The sequence below is a fragment of the Ornithodoros turicata genome, chromosome 1 (genome assembly GCF_037126465.1).
Source record: "Ornithodoros turicata isolate Travis chromosome 1, ASM3712646v1, whole genome shotgun sequence".
NCBI lineage: Eukaryota > Metazoa > Arthropoda > Arachnida > Ixodida > Argasidae > Ornithodoros > Ornithodoros turicata.
This window is the reverse complement of record NC_088201.1, coordinates 161,516,520-161,540,204: the sequence shown is the minus strand read 5'-3', so window position 1 is coordinate 161,540,204 and position 23,685 is coordinate 161,516,520. Positions and strand designations below refer to the sequence as shown.

The following is a 23,685-nucleotide window of genomic DNA, read 5'->3' as shown; positions in this document are numbered from 1 at the left end:
TGGGTACCTGGTTATAAATAACAAGAATTCATTCACCAGAGGTCAGTGTTTCACACACCCTGCTTTCCATCAGAACTATTAAGAGGTGTGACATCCAAACCTGCACAAAATTCACTGGACACCGTCGCTGTCCCTCTCACCAAGTGCTCTATGAGTCTGTCTGTACCTGTCTGTCGAAGACAGCCGACTGATGCTGTTGGCTTCATCTGTGTCACACTCATCACCGATACCGGTCATCGCTGTGTGATCATCACCGATGTTCGTAGAGCTCTGACTTCGTCTCGCATTCGCGGCATCGGCGAAGTTTCGGCAGCAAGGCTACCGAACTGTTCAGTGTTGTAACCTAAAAAGGATGAAGAGGAGGAGTGATCTAGAACCACGCTCCTCTCGCTCTGTGTGTTCACGCGAATAAATTATTCTTGTCTCTATGTCTCCTTGTTCATCAACACGGTGCCGTGACCAGGATCAATCGGCATCGACGACCTCCAGAAACACAACGCAAGCAGATTACAGGCATCTTGTTAGAGCCCAGAGCAGCAACCCCAGATATACCGACGTTTGTCCAGTTCCAAGGTGAATCTGTACTTCACCTTCAGCGAGACGTCTTCGATCCTGGTGGCGGACGAGGAGTGAACGACCCTGAGACAAGCAGTGAGACATATTCATTTGCATCACGATGAATAGGGACACCGCATCGAAAAAACGGAAAGTTCTCAGAACGCATGTCACGAACCTTATCGGAGAAATTGAGCGGATCACTCAAGGGAGAGTTGGTCAGGGTGTTGTAGAAACACTCACGCACCAGTTAAAGGCTTTAGACAGTCTCCTGAAAGAGACCAATAGCCAGTACGAACAGTTTATCACTGCCGAAACAGCAGATGGAGAATTTGAGAGATTGGTTGATTACCAAATGAAAATAGCAACCGCGTTCGCAACATGGCGCGGGCAGGTATGCGAGAACCAGCACAAGAGCAAGGTGCAAGGAAAGCAGTCACCGCTTCACGAGAGGAAGTAGTCAAATTACCAAAACTTGAACTGATCAAATTTGATGGAAACAGAGTGACGTGGCAGAGATTTTGGAATCAGTACAAGACCACCGTTTACTATAGACAGGCGATGTCGAAGACTCACAAATTCAGCTACCTCTTAAACTTCTTAACGGGATCCGCTGCATCTGCAATTGAAGGATTGCAGCTTTCGGAAGAAAACTACGACCACGAGTACAAATTCTTACAGAGCGATTTGGACTCCCACAGCATATAGTGGATAGTCACATGGGTTCTCTCATCCATATAAAACCTGTAATGTCGACAAATAACAAGGAAGGACTTCGATATCTACATCAGACTGTTGAAGTCAACACTAGAGGGCAGTCTTTGGGCATAAAACTGGAATCGTACGCTACAATGCTGCTACCCTTTCTACTAAAGAGCATTCCAAGCAGCAAATCGCTGTTGATTTGAAACTAAAAGAAAAAGAACGAAAAAGGAATGGCCAGCATGACCAGAACCAAGCGGAAGAGCGTCCGTTGATGAAGGAGAATGTCGAAAAGCTTAAGAGACTACTTCAAAGTCTGCAAGACCTAGTAAAATGTCAAGGAGACGACGATAAATGGAGGGCAGATTTCCAACGGGAACAGCACCCCTCGTACTCCGCAACGGGAAAACTACAGGGAATAAGACGAAATCATCTGCTGCTTTTTCTATGACCGCAACAAGCAAATGCATATTCTGTGGTCAATCGATCCACAAAACAGAAGAATGCCAAAAATCGCTAATGTACGAAGCTAAAATGCTGAAACTCAAAGAAGAGCGACGCTGCTTCAAATGCACAGGAGACAGGCATTCAGCAAAGCTTTGCAACAGCAGAATTAAATGTAAAAGATGTAAAGGCGGACACGCTACAAGCATGTGCCGGAACAGGAGAACACAATCATCATTGGTGTCAGCAGACGAGTTGGAAAGTCATCCAAGGCATAGTAGACCGCCGAACCCAGACCACGGATGCATAGAAGAGGGAGCAGAAGAGCGGACTATCCTTGACTTTGCTGACCAAGAGCAAGGGAGGCTCCGCCTCCAAAATGCGCGCTAATAGGAGGACTCGGAAGGCGGAGCGCTGCGGCCTCTGCTCTTGCCTTACAGATGGCGCACCGGTAGCGCTCGGCTCTAGATGACCCGCCGTCGTCTGCTTTTTCCGCTAGCTACGACCTTGAAGCTGACCCGCAGCCTCTGCTCTCGCAACATTGGCGCTCGGTAAGGGTACGTGTGGTTGCGGTAACCTAAATTCCGATGACGCGGCGACAACGAAACCATACTGCGCAGTTTTGATGATTATGCTTTATGGATGTGTCACTGCCAAATTTTCGGCCAGTTCGACGTTCCGCTGCGCTCTTATGCGTGAACATTGCCTCAGCTCATGAAAAAGGAAAGAAATGTTGCTGGTTTTGCTCTACTCCTCGCACTAAAACAAATCATGGGCTGTATATGTTTGTGTGTGTGTGTGTGTTTCGTTTTTAAGTAGTTTCGGAAGTATGTAAAAAGGAAACAAATGTTGCTGCTTGTTCTACTCCTCGCACAGAAATAAATCATTTGAAATAACTGTACTGTGTTTTTTTTCTTTTTGTAAGTTGTTACGGGAGAAAATAATTGTACTGTGTGTGTTTTTTTGTTCTTTTTGAAAGTAGTTACGGAAGGTGTCCGCCCGTTTGATCGACGCCGTTTGTTCGATAGACGTTTGTTCGAAGGGTAGTTCAAAGCTCGCAGCGTGTCCTTAGCACCTCTTTTTCTGTAACTTTTGACTCGAGCATACGGAGCTGGCAATCAGTGTCCTCTGTTTTTTTTTTTCTTTTTCAGCTAAAGAGGCTAGACCACTGGTGCAGACCTTTGTCATCCACGAACGGCACAGCATCCTGGCTTTTTACTCTCTCCCGTACGAAAGGAAAATTACATTGAATTAAATTAAATTGAATTGAATAGAACAATGGGGAAGTGTCCCGCGAACCAGTAGGACACATATTGAAATAAATGGCCTCAAGTTGGGAGCAGCCAATAGTCTCTGCTTCTCCTGGGCACCCTTTCCATTGATGGCGACAAGTTTAAAGGGAACGGTCCGAAATGCGATAGTGATATGTGCGCGAAAGGCACTCGAAGTCTGTGAATGCTAAGAAGGATTTTTCGCCATAATATAAAAGAAAGGTATTATATAGCATACATATAAAACCTTAGTTCAACCTTGTTTAGAACATGCATCTGCAGTCTGAGATACACATCCACGCCACGAAATAAATAAATAAATAAATCAGACGAAGTACAAAGATCTGCTCCCCGGCTTATATTGTCTAGGTTTCGAAGGGATTCTTCGGTTACATGTATGTTGGATGAACCAAATTTAGATTCACTTGCACATAGGCGGAAAGTAAATAAACTAAACCACAATAAATCAGTAATGGTGACGTAGTAAATAAACTAAAACTGTTATTTCTCCAAACCATGGTCAGTTAACTACAAACATTAACAATACATTGCTAAAATTTGTCCACGTTCGACGCGAATAAATCATTCAAAAATATCATTTATTCATTTGATTTATATATTTGTCAGAAATGTTGATTATTTGACAATTGACATCAATTATTATTTGACAAACTGTTGGGGGACTAGGGGTGAAAGGCATGTATGCCATGTTTAGTCACTATCTGTCAGAGAGGAAAAACCTATCAAGTTGTCGAACGGGATAAGGTGAACAACCCAAGCCATCGGATCGCCTTCTGGATGCGAAAAAGTGGATTAGGATGAGGAATGTGTTTATGGGCAAGTGGATTACACAGAGTGAAACATCCCTTAGGATAACAGCATTTAGAACCGAAGCTTCCTTTTGTTGTTTTCTTGTTCTTTTTTGTTTCATCAACGCTCCAAGCGAACCAATAAAAAAATCGGTCAAACGACCGCTGCGGTTTCGATCAAACGGTGTTCGATCAAATGGCTTTCGACCAAATGTCCTGGAACCCTTACAAAAACGAAACACACACACACACACACACACACAGTAGAATTAGTTTCTTCCGGAACTACTTACAAAAAAAAAAGAAAAAGAAGAAAGAAACGCTCAGACTGCAGATGCATACTCTAAACAAGGTTGAACTAAGGTTTTATATGGCTGTTAATATATTTCTTTTATACTATGGCCAAAAATTATTAGCATTCACAGACTTCGAGTGCCTTTCGCGCACATACCACTATCCCATTTCGGATCGTTCCGTTTAAACTTGTCACCATCAATGCAAAGCGTGCCCAGGAGAAGCAGAGACTATTGGCTGCTCCCAACTTGAGGCCATTTACTTCAATATGTGTCCTACTGGTTCGCGGGACACTTCCCCATTGTTCTATTCAATTCAATTTAATTTAATTCAATGTAATTTTTATTTCGGATATGAGAGAGTAAAAAGCCAGAAGGCTGTGCTGTTCCTGGATGACAAAGGTCTGCAAAACACCAGTGGTCTACCCTCTTTAGCTGAAAAAAAAAAGCAAGAAAAAAAAACAGAGGACACTGATTGCCAGCTCCGTATGCTCGAGTAAAAAGTTACAGAAAAAGAGGTGCTAAGGGCACGCTGCGAGCTTCGAACTACCCTTCGAACAAACGTCTTTCGAACAAACGGCGTCGATCAAACGGCTTTCAATCAAACGGCTTTCGACCAAGCGGCGTTCGATCAAACGAGTGGACACCTTCCGTAACTACTTATAAAAAGAAGGAAAAGAAAGACACACACACACAGTACGGTTATTTCAAATGATTTATTTCTGTGCGAGGAGTAGAACAAGCACCAACATTTCTTTCTTTTTTACATACTTCTGTAACTACTTACAAAAACGAAACACACATATACATGCACAGCACAATTATTTTATTCCGTAACCACTTACAAAAACAAAGAAAAAGACACACACACAGTACAATTATTTTAAATGATTTATTTGAGTGCGAGGAATAGAACAAAAGCAGCAACATTTCTTTGGTTTTTCATGAGCTCGGAGGCAATGTTCACGCATAAGAGCGGAGCGAAACGTCGAACTGGCCAAAAATTTGGCAATGACACACCCGAAGCTCTCGAACTAGAGAAATAGGAACTAATATCTTGCCAAGAGTGGATCCCAACATGCAAGGTGTACCAGACGAAGTTAAGCGACATTTGGGGGACGAAGAAACAGTAGCAGACGATCAAATAGGCGTCCTGGTAGGATCAGACCACTATTGGGAACTTGTCACTGGAAAGACATACAGGATAAGCGATTCAGTAACCCCGGTGGAGACAACTCTCGGTTGCGCGATACAAGGGCCAGTTACTTTAAAATGCCAATGCACTAGGCAGGCCGCAGTCAATGTGCTAAAAGTGTCGCTTGGATGTGAACTAGAAGACGGACTATTAAAAGCATTGTGGAGAGAAGAAACGCAGGAACATAGAGATTTTACAACCGAAGATGATGAGAGACTAACGGAGTTTACCAGGAATCTTCAAAACGTCAACAATCGATATGCAGTGAGACTTACATGGAAGCACGAGGTCAATCTGGAGGATAATTATTACTTGGCCCACAAACGCCTATTGCATCTAACAAAGAGGCTACAGAAGGACATAACCCTATTGGAAAGGTATGACAAAGCCATCAGGGAATATTCGTCGTCGGGTGTAGCAGAGAAAGTCAAGGCAGGTCAAAGTAACGGTGAATTCGTATACTACATGCCACACCAGGCGGCCATTCGGGAAGACAGAACAACCACCAAGATCATGATCGTCCTCGACGCTTCATCAGCGGAGACACCCGGGACATCGGTAAACGACTGTTTGGATGCAGGGCCGAACCTTAACCCTGACATAGTAGCTGTTCTTCTCAACTTCACAACGTACAAAGTAGCACTTGTTGCAGACGTGAAACAAGCGTTCCTGGAGATTCTCATACAAGAAAAAGACAGAGATGCACTTCGTATGCTGTGGTGGGAGCAATGGTGGATCACATTGGTGGATCGCATTGGTGGATCACAAGGGTAACCCTTGGAATTGCCTCGTGCACGTTTCTACTAGCAGCGACGATAAAAGCACACTTGCAGTCCGTGAAGGATAAGTACCTCGACACTGTGCGGATGTTGGAAAAATCTGTTTACGTCGACGACGTGATCATCGGAGGAAGCAGTGATGAGGACGCAAGAAAGGTTTATTTAGAAGCAAGAGAGATATTTAGAACAGCTGACATAGAATTAAGGAAATGACGTCAAGCTCGAAGGATCTGATGCAACTATTTGCAAGTGACTTCGAGGAAGAAGACCCTGACGACAGGTACGCGAAAAAGGGCAAATCAAGGTACTTGGACTTAACTGGAATTTCGAAAAAGGTGAGATCGATACCTCTGCAGAGAATAGCGTGAAAGACATGAACGAAGAATCACTATGGACCCAACGTATGTTGCTACAACGTGTCGCAAGGATATATGATCCATTGGGGATGTTAGCACCCGTAATTGTTGCAGCAAATATATTACTGCAGAGTCTGTGGAAAACGAAGATCTCGTGGGACGATAACCTGCAGAAGGATCAACAGGAGCGATGGCTTGAATGGTTTACAGACGTAGAAAAGCTGCAAAAGATCACGATGTCTAGATGCTATGACGACGGAAATCAGAGCAAGGTCTTACGTACTGAACTGCACATATTTTCGGACGCGAGTCCAGCAGCATACGGATGCGCAGTGTACATGGTTACACATTACGACGATTTAAGTTGCAAAAAGCAATTACTCATGGCTAGATCACGAGTTGCACCCCTCAAGCCGTTGTCATTAGTAAGGCTCAAATTGCTATGAGCAACTCTTACAGCGAAGCTGCTGGGCTATTCAAAACATAACTTTCAACGTAAGTTGGTTTAGGTTTACTGTTGGACAGACTCTACAATTGCATTGCAATGGATATCTTCCGAGACCTCCGCAGAGGTGTTCGTATGAAACAGGGTGCGAGAAATACAAAAAGTGACTGCGAAGCATGCATGGAAACATGTAAGATCACAAGACAATCCGGCCGATTTGTTGACTCGAGGAGTAAAGTCAAAAACGCTGTTGTCATCGAAATTATGGTGGGAAGGGCCTCAATGGCCAGAAGACAAAGCTCAATGGCCAAGTCAAGCGAACGAAAAGAAAGATTTGGGGGATGAAGGTGTGGAAGGCACATCCACTAAATCAACCGTGCAAGCCGTCCAACTTTCGGCACACATGAATCAGGGTGAGACACAAGACATATCTGACATTGAACTTTTCAGCGATTACGAAAAGCTGCTTAGGGTAACAGCACAAGCGTTTCGTTTCATCAAGCGCATATCGTTTAAACGCAGGCGCAAACGTGTAAACGTCATACGTCGTCCGGTACAACAGATATATCCGCTAGAAGCATGGAGGAAGGAAATACAAGGAGCGGCTCTTCTCTCCAGACTAGCGTAGCCACCCTGTAGCGGTCGCTAGAGTCAAAATCGCCATTGCTTCCTGTCCACCACGTGATCCCCTTTAAAGTTTCGGTTTTGCAAGGCTTTGTTTTTCGCGCTGCTCTCCGTGTGATTTTGCTTTTTGAAAGTAATTTATTGTGAAAATGTGAGCACCATCGTCGAAACGACGTATGGTAATGTGTTCCTGCCCCGGCTGCGGCTCTCGTTGCACTGAAAGCAGCCCTGTCACGGGAACGCGTTTTGTTCGTAAGTACACGGTAAGTTGTTTTAGTCGCCCGTGTGTGTTCGAGTCACCTTGGATTGTTCACTTGGGACCTCAAACTGCGCCGCAGATTCATTTCGTACCTTCTGTTGCTGTAGAAATCTGGGTAATGGTTTTTTTTTGAGAACGGCAGTCTTTACCACATTATCAAGGAACGTACATACTTTAGAAGTAACCGTTGCCACACGTGATATTTCCGGTCACGTGTACTCCTTTTTCGTTCTGCATACTGTGACTGGTGTTCTAATAGAACAGCAAACATTCGAGCACACAGAAATCAAATGCAAGCACGCGTTCAACGTAATACTGACATCTGAACTGATCTGGTCATGTGAGCGGTCACGAGGTAGACAGGAGCATCCCAGAATGCAATGCGAAGCTGGCTACGCTCGTCCCGATAGAAAACTGTCAGACGGGCCGCTCCTTGTGTTTCCTTCCTCCATGGCTAGAAGGGTGCACTTATATGTCCCGGGCGGTAAGATGTTGTAACCTAAAAAGGATGAAGAGGAGGAGTGATCTAAAACCACGCACCCCTCGCTCTGTGTGTTCACGCGAATAAACTATTCTTGTCTCTATGTCTCCTTGTTCATCAACATGCAGCACGCAGAATTTCCTTCTTGATCGCAGAAAGCTCAAGTTCCAGGCTCGAAGTCTCCACATTTCTTGCTTCAACGTCCATATTGAAGATCGCTCTCCGGATGCCGCCGCTCTCACACAAACTCACTAACAACAGAACTTCCGGTCCGGGCGCCTAATTAAAGATGGACCTCATGCTTTCGTCACGCACACGGAAATTGCCGGATATCCACCACAAAGAGGATAGATTTCGGCGCCGATTGCGCGAGTTGAGGAGGAAATGCCAAGGCGGTTTTCAGCTCCCTATTTGGCAAACTTTGCCACCACGCACAGCCAAAATATTTCGCGTGTGGCTCGGAGCATATTATACCTTCGTAATAGATGCAAACGAGAGATTTGTCGAACTTCTGGTCAGAGTTCATTTACAGAGGTGTATAATTAGGTGTATAATAAGGTGTGTAATTACGGTAGCCGCGACGTCGAACGCCGGGCATTCGAGAGACATATATGTGGGCAGTGCATGACTTCGGAAGCAGCAAGTGATGCAGCGATGGTGACCGGTAATGATACGAGAGTGTAGTCTTGCCAATTAAGCAAACAGTCGACTTACTTTATCAAAGCTAACTACAGTTCCAACCAAAATACCTTTTACGTATGCACACTTTATTCTTTTCGTTGAGTGACTGAATGGCTTCAGAGTACTGCACCTGACGTACAAAACTTCCTCGGCAATGTTAGTGAACGATCGCTATATAGACGTTCGTTCGTTCGTAGTTGTTATTTTCTTTATTCATCCACCCTTTTTCGTCTTCCCTGACAACACAACAACAACAACATAGGTGAATGAATGATGATGATGATGTGCTTCCCTGCGTTGAGTGCAGGACCCTACCCCACTCCAAAAAGGTCCACATGAAAGGATGAAGAGTGATGAAAAAAAACAAAAAAAACTACAGTTCTTGACGGAGGCCGGTGGCCCTCAGAAAGGAAAGAAAAGCGCGAAGTGCACGGCACTGATGTGCAGGGTTACTCCATGGGCCGATAACTTTGCAGATGTTGAATAGCCTCTGATCCAGCAGCTCAAGTTTACATTTAAAGGCCCGTTGCTCGCATACGTACTGGCTACAGTCTTCTATAATGACAACAATGGATGAAGGCCCTGTATACAAAGTCGTACGTGCTATTACGGTCAACGCGCTATTGTGTGAAATAAATTTGCCGCAGCATACGGTCGTTTTTCCTAGGCAAAAAACTCCTCCCTTCCTGCACTCTTAATAAAGAAATTCAACGGATGGCACGCTCCTTGCCATCCATCATCCCAATGGCATCGGCCTCTTCTCAGATCCATTGAAAACGGGAGGCGTGCGCCGTTTTTTGTACAGACAATGTACTGCATAAGTGGCACAAAAAGGGCGTACGCCTCCTGTTTTCAACAAATCAGGCGCGATAATAATGTCACTAGGGATGATAGTTGGCTAGAAGCATGTTATGAGTGCGTGGTTCCACTGGCGTGTCAACAAAATGCCGCCAAGTTGAAGATTTTTTCCATTAGGAGACCGGTGCTCTCAATGTTGAAGGACGACTGTGTGCATAGTGCGGGACAAAAAGGGAATGCAATACTCTGAGCGAAGCTACTCGGTGACTCTAGTATGCAGGAGTGGTACAGGTGGGTTGACAATACGTGACGCTAATGGCGCTCTCCGCCAGTTAGCCGCAGCCCGGCAACACGAAAGCATAATTGCACGACTTGGAACTGCACAGGTGGCATTCGCAAACCCTTCCACAAATAAAAAAAGCACTGCAATCAAGAAGTCTATACGCCGATCGAGCAGATGCTCTCTGCAAGCATCGCCCTCAACGCCAGTCTACATTTTCGTATGCTCCATAGAGAATGATGGATGTCTTGAAAGAGCACTGATAATCTTTTGTCAGCTGGGTAATTCCATTTTAAATCGATCAAGGTCCGCCGATGACATTTTTGGATTTGAGTGAAAAAAAAAAAAAAAACGTTGGACCTCAAGCGAAGACGAAATCAGGTTCCCGGAGCTTCCTACCATGAACCAGTCCACAGATGGAGAGGGGGTAAGGTGGCGCCGTCATCGCGACGTGATTTTTTCTCGCGACTTTGCAGCCTTACTGATGCTATTTCATTCGCGTCACAGCCCTCATCGCGAGCACACGTAAAGTCGGGGCACTCTAGTATACCTGTACGGAGTGGAAACAGTGTCACTTTAAAGGGTCGCTGAAGAAAAAACGCCGTTCTAATCTGTTTGGTTTCCGAAAGAGATATTAGTAAAGTTAGGTGTGAGCAGAAAATTGCCGATGTTTGGTATGGCATACCTCAGCTGCTGCATAACTTATTCCAATAATTTTGCGGTCACTGAGAGACCAACGTATCCCGTAAATCGAGCTGCAAAAATATGTTGCACTATTTTAGTAGGGTGTACGCAGCAAAATTTTTTCGTTGCAGCCTCGCACTCCGACTCCATTTTCGAGTGGCACGCCGTCGCGCGTTTCCCATTTATCAGGGCCTTCGGTCTCCCTAATGTTGCATTGATTTCCGCCGCTGGCACTTATTTGTGGACATGTCCACGTCTGCATTCATATTTACGTGCAAACCTTTCAGATGCCGTTGCGAGACGCACAGATGACGTCTGTCTATTATGCCGCTGCGACTGAGAGTGGAGTACTGACTGACAATTTGTAGCTGAGTATAAGCAACAATAACAGTTTTGTTAATACTGCGCAGGGTGTGCGCTAAAAAAATGTTGTACTGGGAAGTGCTACCAAGTGGCTCATTGCTGGAGGTGCCGTCTTTATTGCAGCCGCAAGAACTAACAAAAAACTGTCATTAGCTTAACTTACATTACATTAACTTACGTAAAGCATTAACCTACATTACATAGGTAGCATATGCATCCCCTGAGCCCCTATATTATTTGGTCAATTAGACAGGATTTGGTCAATAAGAGGAAGGTTGCACCTAGCCAGTCCAGGCGAACACTTGTCGGTAGAATGCGCCCCTCATTATTTTTTTATTAATATATGTCACAAATAGGTGTCACGTAAAATTTCCATCGCAGAAAGGCATGGTACCTATGCGATGTAGGCTGACAGTTTTTGTTACTTCTTTTTGCGGCTGTAATGAAGACGGCACCTCCAGCAATCAGCCGCTGGTAGCGCTTCGCAGTACAGAATTTAATTTAAAAATTAACACCTTGCGTGGTATTGACAAAAGTTGTTTCTATACTCGACTACTCCTGTCAGTACTCCAATCTCAGTTTCTGCGGCATAATAGACAGACGCCATCTGTTGGTGTCGCAACGGCATATAAAATGCTTGCTCGTAATTAAGAATGCCGACGTGGACATGTCCACAAACAAGTGCCTACAGCGGGAATCAATGCAACATCAGGAAAACCGAAGGCAAGTGCAATTCAAAACGCGCGATGGCGTGCCACTCGAAAGTGGAATCTGAGTGCAAGGCCACTACGACGAAACCTGGGCACAGAGAAAAATTCGCTGCGTTCACCTTACTAAAATAGTGCAACATATTTTTGCAGCTGGATTTAGGGGATATGTTGGCCTTTATGTAACCGCAAAATTATTGGAATAAGTATTGCAGCAGCTGAGGTGTGCCATACCAAACATCGGCAATTTTCTGCTCACACCTAACTTTACTAACATATCTTTCGGAAATGAAACAGATTACAATGGTTTTCTATAGTATATATTGAACGATAGAGGAAAGATTGCGCATTAAAAGCATACTTCATTTACGAATATCTGACCTGCCGACGACGAGCTATGAGCGCCAAAAAATGTACAATTTTTGTCATATCTGCTGACTTTTGCATTTTTTCTTAAGCGGCCATTTAAAGTGATACTATTTTCACTCCGTACAGGTATACTAGAGTGCCCCGACTTTACGTGGGCTCCCGAGGAGGGCTGTGACGCGAATGAAATACCATCAGTAAGGCTGCAAAGTCGCGAGAAAATATCACATTGCGAGGAAGGCGCCACCTTACCCCCTCTCCATCTGTGGACTGGTTGATCGTAGGAAACTCCGGGTACCTGCTTTCGTCTTCACTCAAGGTTGTTTACAACATTTTTTTTTTTTCACTGAAATCAAAAAATGTCATCGGCGGACCGCGGTCGATTTAAAATGGAATTACCCAGGGGTATATACCGTCTGAGGGGTGCCTTGAAAGAACTTTGATATCCGTTACGTCAGCGGTGTAGACCGCCTGAACCGCAGTCTTCGGAATGAACTTCACCGTGGCACAAAAAAGGGCGTACACCTCTAGTTTTCAACAAATTAGAGCAGATGACGATATCATTCTGGGTGATAGTGGGCTAGGAGCGTTCTATGTGGTGAAGTTCATTTTAAGAGTGCTATACCGTCATAAAAACGGCGGCCATCTGTTTCGGAATGGTTAATTTACGATTATTTAGAAGACCGCTTTCTGAAAATGAAGGATGATCACAGACGCAGTTCGTATGGACTTTCAGAATATCGTAAGCTATTGTTTCAAAAAGTGTTCAAATTGTTTCTTATTTGAATTACCGTCATCGACATCATGACATCGATATATATTTTTTTTAATTTGCAGATAGGTCGCATCTGCCATTAGGACTGTAATGCATTAGTCGTGCATGTAACACTTGATTGATGTGAATTTGATGTTTTCTTCTTTTAACGCGGTGCGACATTATTCACACCATGGTTGTTGATGGGCGCCATCAAAATAAAAATCTATGCTCATTGAATTATGATGAGCGAAAATGACGCTCTCGCTAATGTATTTAATAAATACTTTGGTGATATCGCAGAGTACGCGAAATGTGACAATTTGGATCGCCGCCTCACAAAAGAAGTAGGATAACTGTACTGGAAACATGCATGAGGTCCTGCACGTTTTGTGGTGCAAATGTTTTCTTGAGAGATATAAGATTGGCTGTCAAACATGTCACTTTATTGCAGCACTTGTCCTACAGGACTTTTCGTATGATACAGTAAAAGATGTTCATAGGTGAAGTATTATGCTGCGATAATATATTGTACATCACATCGTATTGTAATACAAAGCACAAAGGTAGCAACACAATGGAAAAAAGGTTTTACTAGCGTGGACAGTATAGCCGTTGGGAGCCACGATAGGAAATATTGTCCCAAACGCAATCGACGGGTCCTATACTATGCAGAGGTCTTGCAGGAAACACTCCAAGCAATTCTGCGCAGGCAATTAACGATGGCATTCCGAACGTAAGCGAGAACCGTGTTTGGAAGTACTAGAAAATGATTCCGCATTTAGCCACTTGGTCATAATACACTAGTATTCCGCGGAGGTATCTTCTTATACCTGTCGCACGGTCACGTACTCGATTGGTTATATAAAAAAAGGGGGGATCAGAAAAAGCGATGTGGAGCTTCAGCGGCGCAATTGATCAGTATGCCGCCAAGAAAGGTTCCTCTCACGCATTATCGCAGCTCGGGCCAAAATGTCGCAGCAATGCTTCGAAGTCCTTCCGAAGCTTCCGGAGCTCCTCGTCTCGGATTTTGAGTTCGTTCTTGTGTTTCTCCTCCTCTTTTTGTCGTTCTTGTTTCTCACGACTGCACTCCTCACGCGCCTGGCGGATTTCCGCTTCCAGGCTGTTCATTTGCACCTTCATCTCATGCATGCACATCGCGTGTTTCTCGAGCGTCAAGTGATGTTCCATTTCGTCATCACCTGCCTTGAATGTGCACCCCAAAGCGGCCATCTTGCAAAGTTTCGGTGTTTTGCGGCAACCGGCGCCATGTTCCTCTAAGCTGCCGCGTCTAATGCTCTCTTGGTTGCAGTACTGACATGTGACCGGATAATCCTGACAGTCCATAAAGTGACTCCCAATCTCGGAGACGAAATAGTTCCCGTGGCAGAAACGGCACTCCTGCGTACGCCTGGGACACTCATCGGTCAAGTGTTTTGGCAGGTCGGTGTTGGAGACAATGGAAGAACACTCGTTGGGACACGGCGTCGGGCGTCGAGGGCAGGTGCGGAGGTGGTCCACACAGTTATGAGGGATGGCCGTTTGATACTTGCAGCCAAACATTGAACCAGGACAGAGCAAGAGGCTGCTTCCGTTGCAGCGGGAACATCGAGGCGCTTGCGAAGGTTCCTTGTTCAGTAAGCACTTCTTGCATACGTAATGCTCACAGGTGGTTGCTTTCCAGAGGTACATGGAGGATGCCCCACAATACTCGCACATTCCCAACGAGTCCAGCGACGGCGGGGGACAAAAACGGACGGCAGGCATGTTTGGACGAGATGTTCCTCCGAGTGCGATGGGATGCAAACGCTGCAGGGGCGAGAACAGCTCGAACGATGAACTTTACTGCACGTAATGAAGATATCGGGTTTCCTATGAGACGACTATGACGGCAGTTACGTAGCGTGCTCTAATCTGTGATGACGCATAGCTTAAGTGCGGTATGGCGATAAGGGCTTCCAGGAAATGGAGTGGCGTCGTATCAGTAGCAACGGTCGCTTAAGTTGTGGGATATGTGTGTAGTGTACTAGCCCAAGCAGCACAATGTACTGAAAGTCGAGTGCAATAGGGGTGGACGGTTAGGTGGAAGGCCTTAAACAGACTCCTGAAACCAAAGAATATTGATAAAACACGTAGCGTCCACCCCTATTGCACTCGACTTTCAGTACATTGTGCTGCTTGGGAGTCTTTGATTGTTGCTATGACAAGTACAAGGAGCCTTGTTGGAAGAAGGAGAACGCAAAAAAAAAAAAAGGACAGGAAGCTTTCTGATGATATAATTGGACGTCGTGGTGCTGGGCTACAGTGCACGGTAGAGTTTTTTTCGGATCCCCGAAAATTAATCACCGTTGAAGCGCTGAGGCCGGACAGTTGCTCACCATCTTCGTCAGTCAGTTGTTACGTAGCGACTTTCCTTGTCGTTTTTTCCGAACGTAACAGCACATACGGATCACTGCATAGGGCTTTAAAGTGCAAAAATATCTCTTGGCGATATAAAAGATTCCGTCAACCTAAGAATAACGCAAAAGGAACAAGATTAACCCGTTGTGCCGTTTGGAATTTACACGTGAATGAAGGTACCGATTTCGAGGTTCCTCTTTCCTTCGTCCGAATCGGCGCAAAACGTCAAGGGTACGTCACCCCCAGCGCATCCAATTATCAAAGCAAACAAGTTGCGGGAACTGGCCATTCCCGCATTTCTTTGTCCAATCAGCAAAGTGCGAGGGAAGCTCCGACTTGGGTGTGACGCGTAGGGATACGCACCTCGCCGGAGCCCATCTGTTGCAGCGGGAGCTTTCGCTGACACCGCCACACAACACGGAAACAGGCACAGAATGAAGCAGCATTCATGCGGGGCAACTTTTTTCAGCAACTATGCGGTTGGTCGACCGAAACCTGGAACCTCTAGCAACCTGAGCTGCTCGGCATCGTTCTCCGAGTGAAACATCGAGAAGTTTTCGTGCACCCGCCAATCTGTGGCGGGAGCATTGCCACGTGACTCCCGATGGCGTGATGATTTCGATCGTTGGTTCATGGGTTCAAATCCTGCAGGGTCAGCTGCGAAATATTTTTCTTTTTTTTTCTACCAATGCCACACAAACATGTGAATAGCCATTTATTGAAGATAATGATGATCTTCTGACGCAAAAAACAACTAAGATTTGCTAAACAGCAGTTGAAAAAAAAAAGAAGAAGAAGAAGCCATCAGTTAGATTCGAACCCACATTTTCCAGTTGCTGTAAGTCTGCTTGAAGGTGGAGCCGTGGGAGGAGCTACCCAGAGCCGTATATTAAAAGGGAGTCTGGTCATTGGCAGGAGTCACAAAAAGAGGCTCGACCTGTCAATCACAGTTTCGGTCCTGTGATTGGTTTGATTTTTACCAAGGGGGTCGCCATGACACCTTACCACCACCCAAAATGGCGACGAAAACAAAAGCAGTGAAGCGGGGATTTCGTGACAAAAAATGTTCACAGACTACTCTGATGTTACGCTGCAAACGTACATCCTCATATACGTTTCTCAGAAATCAGTTTCAACTTATGCTCATCGACCGATATCTAACTGAAAATTATACGTTTTGTTGCCGGTGTTAGGCCTAGTGAATACGGCGATCATAATGAAATAATAAGAAAAACGGCACTGTGCTGTACAATGACATATTTAATTGCTAGATTTCATGGATATAAACATTCTTGCCTTTTATATTCCAACTATTCATGTAAATGTGTTTAAGAATCATACCGTTGACAGAATGTGTCCCTGCAGGTGGTTCTGCCGGCAGCGGTACAACGACGGAAGCAGACGACAATTCCCGACGTGCCTTACGCTCCCTGGGTGGCGTTAATCAAATTTGCACAAAAAATCCACTAATTTTGCAGATTGCGAGAGGCATCCATTTCAATCCCATCCAATCCACTTGCCGCCCAAAATGGCGCTGCCCATGTTGGATACGGGGACAAATAGTGAGGATAGGTTTATTGATAGCGCCCCATATATCAAGACTTCATTGTTCGGAAAGCTTAAAAAGTGGGTGGAGCTTCAGGTATAGGCATGACCCATTAATGGCTGGACTCCCTTTTAATATACGGCTCTGGAGCTACCGAGTGGAACGTGCGAACGCAACCTCGAAGTGGCAGGTGGGAGATTTCGTCATTACGACGTATCCATTCGTCATTTTGACGTGAAACTCGTCATTTCACACGCCTAACAATCAGCGCGCATCACGAAATAGCGCGCGCTTGTTATTGTCCCTACGTTGCATTGCGAGTGTATTCGAAATAACGAGCATTCAGTACGGACTATACATCCTTCCAGTAGCCCATGAGACGCACAAACACCAACCCCTTTAGTGCCCCTTTAATCTGTTCAAACAGAATCCTTCAAAATGACCATCTTTTTGCAACCCTGCAATGTAGGAGGGACGCTGCACTGTATCTGCACTTATGTACGTAAAACACATTCTTGTGACTGAGAAGATATGATGCTGAAAGCATTTTGTGGATGGGTGCGTTGTTGGCCTCACAAATGTGGGCGGTGACCTAGCCATAAGATGACACGAGGTGACGCTGACGCCAAAAGATGAGGATAGGAAGCGATCAGATCCGACTGACATTTCGCTAAAACAATTTTGTGGGCATTAATAGAAGCCGCACCCTGCCTATTCCGGAAAACGCACCGTTTCGAAGGAGCATCGTCCATTCTTAAAACTGGACTTCGTCGCATAGCACGCAGCTAGCAAACCATTATCATGAATGGCATCGTTCTATCCCTGATCTCTTGCAAATGGGAGGCGTATGCCTTTTGTAATACGTTAGCATTAGGAATGTCAAGCTGGAAAAAGCTCTATGCAAGTGTGTGTGTGTGTGGCTATGAGCGGCGTACAGACGTGGACAGGTGGAGAGAAGACAGCAGGAAGGAGTGGGGGACAGGGGGGTTAGTATGCGTCCTGGGCCCGACTTCAGGGGGAACTGTGCCGACATTCGTCTGGAAAGTCTTCGGAAAACCCACTTCGGTGTGTGTGTATCCGTGTGTGAGATGGTGAAGCCTCAACGAGGCAGAGGTATAAGTGGACATGTAGTGGGGATATAAGAGGGTAGATCTAAATGGAGGTAAATGATTTCAAATTGAGGTAATCAAGGGTAATTAAGAGAAAGAGGTAGGAGTAATTTAAGGTAATTAGAGGTAATTAAAGGCAATTAAAGAAAGAAAGTTGAGTTTAAAGGGAATGAATGTAAGATATATGCAATTAAGAAAAATATTAAATGAGATTGAAGGTTGCCAAAGGGAACTACAGATTACCGGTCGTAATTAAATGTCATTAAAGGTAAGTAACATCAATTAGAGGGGAATTGAGAGTAATTGAACCAAGCAAATGTAATTAAAGGCAATTAAATGAAATTCAAAATTATCTGGGATAAACTCCGCTTACATTCGGTAATTACAGGGTAATTGAAAGTAATTGAGGTTAATTAAAGGTTCATTAAATGGAGTTACACATGGTAACTGAAAGTGTCGAACAGCAAGTCAAGTATAGACCGGAGGTGGACAACAGGAAGTCAGGTTGGATCGGAAGGGGAGAACCGGAAGTCGAGCTGGACCAGAAGTGGATATCGGAAGTCTAGTACACAGACGGGAAGTGGACAACCGCAAGTCAAGTTAGACCAGAAGTGCACAACTGGAAGTCGGTTTAGGCCACCACTGAACACTGGAAGTCAGGCATAGACGGGAAGTGTACAACCAGAAGTTGAGTTTTAGCGGAAGTGGATACTGAAAGTCAACTATAGATGGGAATTGGACTACCATAAGTTAAGTATAGACGGGAAGTGGACAACCGGAAGACAAGTTAGACCGGGAGTGGGCAACCGGAAGTCGGGTTTAGACGGACAATCGGAAGTCAGGTTAGACCTGAAGTGGACAACCGAAAGTTGAGTTTGACCGGAAGTATAGACGGGAAGTGGACAACCGGAAGTCGGACTTAAACCGGAAAAGGCGCTTAACGCATTTCTGTCGCATTTACCGTTAATCGCCACTTAATTTTTGTGACACTTATGCAATTACGATGATTGTCACAAAAAGGCATAAATGATAAATGTAACATTCTGTACAATGGATGGCCTTCAGCGTGCTTGTAGTGCAGTTATGTTTTATTTGTTTTAATTGCGTGTTAGAGCCCCGAAGCAACTGTGACTATGAGCGGCGTACAGATGTGGACAGATGGAGAGAGGACAGCAGGAAGGAGTGGGGGACATGGGGGTTAGAATGCGTGCTGAATATCCCTGTGAATTATCATTAATTTGAGTAAATTAGACACGCTCTTCACATTGGTGGGGTAAAAAAGTGACCTTTACGCGGCAAATTTCCGACTTCAGTTGGCAAAAATTTACATAATTAAACTTACGTTACACTGCATTCACATCAGGAGGTGGCAAAAACCTAGTAAGAACAAATGCCGTTGACCGCATGATTCTAGTTGGTGTAGTTTTTTATCGTAATTCAATGACACGTTTTCTGGGACACCCTGTATCTACTTGCTGGCTTGCACTGCGGCCTCCACAGGTGGCGCCGTCACCGTGGAACATTGACGTCTCGCCGGGACGCACTGTCAGAGCCGACCCAAGATCGTGTCACTTCCCTACGCCGGGCTCACGAGTCCCAAGTAGAACGAAACAGCTGTACTCGGCTGGGAGTGCACGATCAAATTGTTAACATATGCTCAACGTGCAGCCATAGAGCATTACCTATTTTTCCTTTGTATATGTACTTGCTGGCTTGCACGGCAGCGGCCACAGGTGGCGCCGTCACCGTGGAAAATTGACGTCTCGGCGGGACGCACTGTCAGAGCCAACCCAAGATCATGTCACTTCCCTACGCCGGGCTGATGAGTCCCAAGTAGGACGAAACAGCTGTACTCAGCTTGGAGTGTACGATCAAATTGTGAACACATACTCATCGTGCATCCATAGAGCATTAGCCATTTTTCCTTTGTACATGTACTTGCTGGCTTCCACTGCGGCCTCCACAGGTGGCGCCGTCACCCTGGAACATTGACGTCTCTCCGACACGCACTGTCAGAGCCGACCCAAGATCGTGTCGCTTCCCTACGCCGGGCTGATGAGTCACAAGCAGGACGAAACAGCTGTACTCGGCTCGGAGTGCACGATCAAATTGTAAACATATGCTCAACGTGCAGCCATAGAGTATATTAGCTATTGTTCCTTTGTATATGGATAACCGCAGACTCAACCAAAAGTAAGCACGGTATCGCGACAGGAATAGTCGAAAAAAATTAGTAATAATTCCGCTTTAGCCCCGCCTGCTTGATTTTCGCAAAGAAGCGCGCGCGAAATGAGCGTCTCGAGGAGGAGCTATCCCCGCCTTCATTAGTTTTGCCTTCTTTGTGATAAGACGGTTACTTAGTTTTCTTTTTGATAAGACGGGCCTCACCAGCATCAAGGTCAACGCGTAGGTAGGAAAGGAAAAACAAGAGGCGGGAACACTTCCTCCTCTCCCAGCACCTTCCATGCGCTCTTCTTTGCGACAATCGAGCGGGCGGGGCCAAAAGCGGAATTTTTACTATTTTTAGTCTATTTCTATTTAGTATATTTAGACTATTTTTAGTTTATTTTTGTTGCGATACTGTGCATAGTTTTTGTTGGGTCTCTGGCTGTCCGTGGAGGACTTCATATTTGTGTAAAAAAAAGGAGGTTCACTTGGCAATTTTCAATGTTCAATTTAAAAAAATAAATTTCCCTCAATTAAAAATTGTCCAAAGCTTTCCTAAATGGCGGCAAAGGTTCCCCGAAGGCAATTACCGAAAGTTCCAAGATACTCCGGCGAGTACGTCGCCAGATGGAATTTTTTATCACTTTAGGTGAAACACCCTGTATCTGTAGCTGAAAAATTTACGAGAATGTCAGCGGAATGCGTATCAGGTTTTCCAAACACAAGATCAAGGTCAGGTGATGTTACTAGAAGGAGCTGCAGAATCTCGAAACGAACGGTGCCCAGTCAATTACAAAATTAACAACAACAAAAAAAAAAGCTATTATTTTATAGCACAGTAAGATTGACTTACATTTACACGTTTTCATGCATCCTTGATATGTGGCAAAATTATTGGCGTTTCCCCCACATCCTTAGTAGATAAATTTCAGGCAATCCAGAGATCTTGGATTGAAGTAGAACCTCGTGATTTTTGCCTTGCACGGGCCTTTAGCAGGAGCCATGTAGCAGGCATTGGGACGATCCGCTATTGGTACAAAGAAAATGAGGGGTCAAATAATAGAAGCAGCAATAGCAATATAGGGACCGTGTAGAAAAGTTTCGGAGCGAAGAAAGAGGCCGCAAAGCGGTCGTGTAGCTGCCACAAAGGAACGCCGACAAACCTGCAGTGTTTTGTTTGGGACAATCGTCCACATTTCGTTTGCTTCCCTTATCTGCATTTACCTGAGTGGCAAGGAAGCCGGTAGGAAGGAAAAGGCGACACAGAGAGCGACCGGACAGTTAAAATTGTCCCACTTGTGCTGCTGCGGCCACAGTGTTCGGCGCGCCGCCTGGACAAGAGCACGTCCCTGTACAGGGTGACACAACGAAGTCGGACCACACTTAGAGAAAAAGAAAAGAAAGAAAGAGACGAAGCATTTTGCGTTTTTTGAGCGTTTGCATTTTGCGAAGCGGCGAAACAACCTGGCCGACTTGAAGGGGAACTATGCCGACATTCGCCTTAAGCGTTTGCCGGAAAACCCAACCGAGGCAAAACCTCGGACATCAGAGCCGGTGGAAGGATTTGAACCCGCTACCTCTCAGTCTTCACTACGACCTTGGTTACCACAAACGGACGGATGCAAGTAACAGATTAAAATTGCTCTTTCGTCTACACCGTGCCGAATCTTTTTATTGACGGAATAATGTGCTTTATATTACAACCACTTCCTTGACGTGATTTTTAATATAGTTTCACAGAATTAGAGAATAAGAAGCTTCCTAGAGAGAGAGAGGGAGAGAGAGAAAAAACTAGACATGTGGGAATAGTAATCATAAGCATAAAATACGAAGCCTATAGGAAGTGAATATTTATATAATCGAATAATTTATGTATACGGCATATGTACGGATATGCGGATACATTCATCACACAATATATGCTTACGGATCATCATGCGATGCAGCACTCACTTAGTTCAATATCCCTTGACAGAATGGCGTAAATGCAGGCTAGCTGGTGGATAAATTCCATGATAGGCAAGCCATTTGAGCCTTCGTGTTTGTGTTTGTTTACGTGTTCTTGCCCATCGCTCAGGCTTGCCTATCATGGAATTTGATTGATTGATTGATTGATTTTAAAAGAAAAAATTGGAGATGGTAGTCTCGAGCCACTCGGGACTGGCTACTCCAGGACGCGTTATTAATAAAAGAAAGGGAAACTACACTAACCTCGACGCTTTGAAACGCTTTGAAAGAATAAATGAGAACATCATCAGCGAGCTTGTCACCAAAAGCGAAGTCTCAAGGCACTAAAAACAAAGAGTGTCACAATGTGTCAAACAGGTCCGTCGAGACGAGAAATTGCACAAGGGCGCGCATGGCAGGTATGAGCTGATTTGCTGGCCAGCACCCAAGAACCTTTTCGGTGGAGTATGGCCGATTATCCAGGCGAGACAGGGACGACACAAGGGTACATCGGTGTGCACTGTACCTCGGGCAGTCTTGGAGTATATGATCCACGTCCTCAACTACATCACACAGACTGCAGTTGGGGGACGGGACCATGCCGAGCTTAAACAAAAGTCGTCCACTGTATGGCACGTTGAGGCGAAGCCTGTAGATGAGCGACGTGATGGGTCGAGGAAGCGCTGACGGCATATAAAAACGGAGATCTGGGTCCACCCTGCGCAGGAACGACGTAGAAGGGACACTTCTGCGCCAGTGTTCACTGCACAGACGTCCCATGAGAGCACCAATTGCTTGCTTCGCGTCCGCTTGGGTGAAATACGTACGGTGCGTCGGTACGCCTCGTGCCACATGAGCCCGTCTCGCAAGTAGGTCGGCAGCCTCATTCCCAGGGACGCCACAATGACCTGGGATCCACTGCAAGGTGATGTTATGTGTCTGTGTGACAGCACATGAATACTCCCTGAGGACGTCACACACCAGTGGAGCGAGGGAGCTCGAGCCCAGGGTGCACTGCAGAGCTTGGAGGGCGGTTTTGGAGTCAGTGTATATGGTCCAGTGCATCGGTGGTTGACGGGACACAATGAAGGAAAGCGCCATAAGAATGGAATGCAGCTCGGCCACAGCAGCCGACGTCGGGTGCGACAGCTTAGCGCTTCGTTCAATCGACAGCTCAGGGATTACGAATGCACAGGTAGAGCCGGTCTGTGTCGATGAGCCATCAGTAAAGATTTTAATTCTGCCTTCATCGCGATGAAGCAGACTCAGGGTGAGTTGGCGAAGAACAATTGTTGTAGCCGATTTTCTGGAAGTCAAGCCAGGGACATTGACATGCACAGATGGCGCCTGAAGGGCCCATGGAGGGACTGCGGGTAGAACCAGTTTTTTATGCTTTGGAATGAGGCTGCGGTGAGCTAAAACGGCTTGGCAGTACCCGGATGCTGGTCGCCGAAGAATGTCGCGCACTAATGTGTGACGGTAGTGGCGAGTGGAGAGCCTCATGTAGTGCCCAAGAGATTGTGCCGTCCGCATAAAGATCAGCGAAGGCTCCTTTGCTTCAGCCATGACAGGGGCAGTTGACGTTGATTTGTGGACACCAAGGCACTGTTTCATGCTCTTTGCAAGGACGGTTTCCAACACTTGTTCAGACGAAGGACAAAGACTATGCAA

At 45.5% G+C, this 23,685-nt stretch overlaps 1 long non-coding RNA gene across 1 annotated transcript in view; it reads right to left on the bottom strand.

Annotated features, from left to right (window-relative positions):
* Window positions 1–21,454, bottom strand: part of LOC135378721 (uncharacterized) — a 33,746-nt gene extending 12,292 nt beyond the window's left edge. Inside the window, exons 1-2 of the long non-coding RNA XR_010418555.1 lie at window positions 21,292–21,454; window positions 20,921–21,094 (exon numbers count right to left, since the gene is read on the bottom strand). This is a non-coding gene — a long non-coding RNA (uncharacterized LOC135378721). The remainder of the gene's footprint in view (window positions 1–20,920; window positions 21,095–21,291) is intronic.
* Between the last annotated feature and the right edge of the window lie 2,231 nt (window positions 21,455–23,685).